We start from the raw sequence: 5867 nt of genomic DNA on the forward strand, positions 1-5867 counted from the left end.
GGTTTTGTAGATTCAATATGTAAAGAAATTACACATGAACTGTGGGAAGGAATGTAATTGTGAACTACAGAACGTCTTCACTTAACATCCTTTATAGATTCCTGGAAGCTGTGATTTCAAGCAAAATGGCCTATAATGAACACAATGTTTTTTCTTCATAAACATTACAACTAAATGAGGTGGTCTTTTAAAAAGGCTGTTTAACAAAGAGGTGTGATTTCACCTGGATTTTAGGGTCATAGCTCAGAACTAAAGCTATATTATATTCAGTCATGATATTTATGATGAAAAAAGGATAGTAGAATATTCACTCATTCTAATTGATGACATAATGGAGAAAGCAATATTCACATATGAAACATAGGGAGACTAGAAAGCCATCAAGCAATGGAAATAATGAGCCAAGGAGGCAGGATCTACAGATGTAGATACTTGATTTCACAGCCTTTTCTACTTCACACTACAGAAAGACAGAACAGATGACTGATTAGAATATTCTGCTCTGCAGCCTCCACAAGGCACTTTTATTATCTGTGTTTTTCAGGCTGTAGTTAAAGGGGTTTAAAATGGGTGTGACCACAGTGTACATCACTGATATCATTGCACTGTCCCTGGGAGATGGTGACCCAGCTGAACTGAGGTACACTCCAATTCCTGTTCCATAAAATAGGCAAACAACTGACAAGTGAGACCCACAGGTGGAGAAGGCTTTATACTTCCCACTTGATGAAGGAATTCTCAAAATGGAAGAAACAATCTTATAGTAAGAGAACAGGATCCCTGAGATAGGGAGAAAACCAAATATGGCACCAAATAAATAAATATGTTTTTTTTTTATTAAATCATAGCTGTGTACATTGATATGATCATGGGGCATCATACGCTCGATTCATAGACCATTTGACACATTTTCATCACAATGGTTAACATAGCCTTCCTGGCATTATCTCAGTTACTGTATTGATGACAGTATCAGAACAGGCAAGATTAAGGAGTTGTGAAGGCTCACAGAAGAAATTAGAAAGTTTCACAACCTTAAATTGGGTAAATTGTGGAGCTAGGAATCCAGAACGCTAAAAAAGACACCAAAACTAAAAAGCCACAGAGATGTGGACTCATGACGACTTGGTAACACAGGGGGTGACAGATGGCCACAAACCAGGCATAGGCCATCATGGTCAGAAGCATATCATCCATACAAACAAAAAGCACAAAAAGAGACATCTGCATTAGGCAGCCACCATAGGAGATGACTCTGCTCTAAGTCATGATGTCCACAGTCATCTTGGGTACAGTGGTGGAGATGAAACAGATGTCATGCAAAGACAGGATGAAGAGAAATAAGTACACGGGGGTGTGTGGGTGGGAGTCAGAGCAGATGGCCAGGAGGATGAGCAGGTTCCCGAGTACTGTGACCAGGTACATGGACAGGTACAGCCCACACAAACTGGAGCTCTGGATCCTCAGCGAGTCCCAGGAGGAGGAATTCTAAAACTCCTGTCAGATTTTGTGGTTCTGTGTAGCTTGGACATCTATTGAAAGAAAAAGAGGGTTGGAAAAAAGAAAAAAAAAAAAGGAACCAGCACCTAGGACTATGTCCATATTCTGGATATAAGCAATTCACAAGGAAAATTTCCATATTTCTGGGCCACACACTTTCAGCAATATTTCTCAGTGTGACTAACTCAATCATTTTAGAATTATTTAACAATTGATTTTGTGTTAGTCACCTCTTTCTGCACATTCCCATCTTAGAGACACTGTACTGCATAATGTGAGAAGAGCAAGATCATTATAGATAACAAATCCATGATTACTGTAAAACACAGTCTACTTCTTTAGAGAGAAAATGTAGAATAAGACTTATCCTTCCCCCTTTAATTAAAAAAATTCATTCTAATTAATGGAACCCAAGAAGCTGTCAAATGTACCTTATTTTATTCTAATACAGAGCTACATATTCCTTTGATTTGGAATATTTGTAAGTCATGTTATATGGAAATTAAATTAATGTTGGTAGTGCATTAGCTGAAAACATTGTTTCATTCCAGTTATGTCTTAAGAGTTTTCCTCTTAAGTTTTTGTGTGTTCTCTCTTTTATTTTTTAATTTTTTTTATTAAGTCATTTGTACATAGATCATAAATACATTTATGCCATTATAGGATTTGGTGTGTTGATTATTTGTACAAATTGGAATGCTTACATCCTACTAATCAACATAGCTTTCACCTCATTTACCTAATTACAGCATTAAGACATTTGTGTTCTACACCTGATAGATCCAACTTGTACTTGCAATGTACTCCATAGGTGTGGTCCCCCTACTAACCCTCCCTCTATCGACCCACCCCCCTCTGTTCCCCTCCCCTGTCACTCTCCTTCCCTCCTTCATCCTAGGCTATAGTTATGTTTCATTTCAGTACTACTGTGAAACCAATTTATAATCACTCACATTTGTATATGAAAAATGAAGCACAACTATAGCCTAGGATGTATGTTCTTTCTTTATGAAAGTAAATGATCACTCAAGCATTTGAGATTTCTTTTAAAATTCATTTCATATATAACTTTTGTGCATGGCTTCTTTGACTTTGAGTTTTGATAAGTAAGGTTTACTTAAATATACATAATCATAGGCCATCACTGATCACAAAGATGCCAGTAATATGCAATGCCCCTGTTGATGGTTAAATAATAATAAAATGCTAAGGAAGCTTTTGTATTACTTTGAGACTAAAATAATGTAAAACTCTAAAATGTGTTTCAGTCCAAGAAACAAGGTTTACCTGTCTCCTCCTCCCCCTATTTTTTGAGACAGGGTCTCACTATGTTGCCCTCAGTAGAGTGCTGTGGCATCACAGCTCACAACCTCAAACCCTTGGGCTTAAATGATTCTCTTGCTTCAGCCTCCCAAGTAGCTGGGACTATGGGTGCTTACCACAATGCCTGGCTATTTTTAATTTGTAGTTGTCATTGTTGTTTAGCAGGCCTGGGTTGGGTTCAAACCTGCCAGCACCAGTGTATGTGGCTGGCACCCTAAGCAATGAGTTATGGGCGCTGAGCCCCATCCTTTTTTATATCTGCAAAAATCTTTGCCATGAACTTTGAATAACTGAATATTGTGGATGCCATTAAATGAAATTACAGACCCCGGGTGTCCCTGGCATAGACACAAAGGGCTAGTGTTTTTTCTTGTCTCTAGTTCAGTGGGATGGTCACAAAAAGGATGACAGGAAAGACAGGAAATCACCAAGTTTGTGAAAACCACATTCTTTACAGACAATTTTTGTGAACAAAGGAGAGTCTATGGATATTTAACACAGTATTTTTTTTGAGACAGTGGTCTCACTTTGTCACCCAGGCCTTCAACTCCTGGGCTCAAGCCATCCTCCCACCTCAGCCTCCCAACTAGGTGGGATTACAGGTGTGTTCCATCATGCCCGGGTAATTAATCCATTTTATTCTTGTAGAGACAGGGTCTTATTATGTTTCCCAGCCTAGTTATAAACTCTTGGGCTCAAGTGACCTTCCAAAGAGCTAGGATTACAAACATGAGCCACCGTGCCTGGCCAGAAATCATCATTGTTGATATCTCCTTTGTGCAAAACAAGATAACATCTTGTTATCTTGGCCCCCATAGCCAGTGGTTAGTCAATCGTCATGACTTATTTACATAAGGAGAAAAATAAGATGTCCATTTAGGCATGTAGGGAAAATATAAATATTGAGGCCACTTTAGGATATTTCAGTTGAATGGTATGGAGAATAACCTCAGAATATTAACAATAATATTGTCTAAAATACGTTGCTTTTACTCTATGTGTCCATCTCAGATACACACAAAGAGTGGGTCCATGATGTGTTTATCATTAATCCATGCAGCTATATTCAACTAGAAACCAACCCACATAACAATGCTGAGACTCAGAGACACTAACAACTTGCCATTTGTCATACAGGTAAGTGGAAAAGGCAGGATTCACTATCAAAAGGTTATTTTCTCAGTCCTAGGAACTAAACTGCTTCATAGTCTCCCAGATCTCAGAAAGAGTTAAGTAGAGGTCAGAGGTCTTTACCACAGGTCTTTACCATCTGAGCCACATTTTGAAACTGTTTCCAGCTTCTTGGATAGGAATGGAATGCAGGACCCCAATTTTATGGCTTCTTTGAGGATGTGGATCACTGCAAAGATATACAGGAATAGAGACAAAGGAGAGATGTGCCCTGAATTCTCCCATGCCAATTCCTTTTGAGATATTTGATGTAATGTCAGCTACTCTTTCTGTATTTGCTACAATGAACAAGGCAGTGCCTAGTCTCTGTTGTCATTTACCAAGAACTCCCAGGGGGAAGAGTGCAGGTAGCAGGAGCATTCACCAGGAATTATGGGGATCCCAAAGGGCAAGCTGGACAGAGGGCAGAGCATGCATGCATGCTGTTGTCTTCAGAGAGACTGCCTGATTCAAGCCTGGCTTCACCACTTTCTACCTCATGACCTGGTACAAGTTATATAAAACGCTTTGTTCCTTCCCTCTTCTTTGAAATAATAATGATGTGTTCACTTAGAACATGGGGAAGACTCTGTCTATGAAATAAAACAAGCTACATAGAACAAAGAGCTACTGGCCTGGCATTGAGGAAGCCCCCCCAATGGCTCATGATATTATGGTTGCTTTCATCTCCCGCCTTCTCCTCTTCACCTTCATAACTCCTTTGGAGTGTGTAGGAAACAGTTTAGACTAGGGACCTATTTGTTGCTAGTGTAGGTGAGGCATCTATAAGAATTACAATCAGTGTGAGAGAAAGGAAAAATGTTGAATGACATTTCTGAGACTATCACTACAATAAAACCACAGACTTCACAGGCTTCTGGGCTTAAATTCTTCCCATTGTTATCCTCCCATCTGGCTATCTTAGTTGTCTTGTTTGTTCTTAGGATGAGAACAAAGCCTCCAGACAGTCTTTCAGTACTCACTGAGCTGCACTTCCCCCCTGCTGGGGCATGATCACAGAAAACAGATCTAGGGTCCCTCCAGGCATCGTACATGATGAAGGCTCAGGCTCCATCCTCAGGACTGGCAGGAAGGCAGGGTCAGACAGGAGCCTGCTGACACAGATGACCCTAGAAGGAGGAGACACAGAACCATGAGGCTGAGGGCTGGAGGCACAGGTTGGTTATCTACTGCTGTGTGGCCTTGAGGGCTCCAGGCACAGAACTCATTAGCCAAAGTCTCTGAGGACTCATTTGTGTTAATGGAGGAAAATGTCAACAGAGGATTTTGATCTCTTTTTCTACTTTGTAGGAAGCTTGTGTTAATTCCTCATTTTGGGGTTTCTTTTTTAAAATTACATCTTTTAATTTCCATTTTTAGTGTTTTAAAATACAACACATATAACTATAAAAATATTAATGGTTTCATAGTAGGGCTGAGTACATTGGATACTTTTTCTTCCATTCTTGAGATACTTTACTAAGAAGAATATGTTCCAGCTCCATCCATGTAAACATGAACGAGGTAAAGTCTCCATCTTTCTTTAAGGCTGCATAATATTCCATGGTGTACATATACCACAGTTTATTAATCCATTCGTGGATTAATGGGCACTTGGGCTTTTTCCATGACTTAGCAATTGTGAATTGGGCTGCAATAAACATTCTGGTGCAAATATCTTTGTTGTAATGTGATTTTTGGTCTTCTGGGTATATACCCAGAAGAGGAATTATAGGATTGACTAGCAGGTCTACACTTAGATCTCTAAGTGTTCTCCAAACATCTTTCCAAGAGGAATGTATTAATTTTCATATGAAAGCTATAACCCAGTTATAACCTAAAAATTTGGGGAATAGGGAGAGGGAGGGAAGAGA

At 39.4% G+C, this 5867-nt stretch overlaps 1 pseudogene; it reads right to left on the minus strand.

Annotated features, from left to right (window-relative positions):
• Positions 1-487: 487 nt before the first annotated feature.
• On the minus strand, positions 488-5005 carry LOC128580978 (olfactory receptor 7E24-like; annotated as a pseudogene).
• Positions 5006-5867: the final 862 nt, after the last annotated feature.

This window comes from Nycticebus coucang, chromosome 3 (genome assembly GCF_027406575.1).
Source record: "Nycticebus coucang isolate mNycCou1 chromosome 3, mNycCou1.pri, whole genome shotgun sequence".
Classification (NCBI taxonomy): Eukaryota; Metazoa; Chordata; class Mammalia; order Primates; family Lorisidae; genus Nycticebus; species Nycticebus coucang.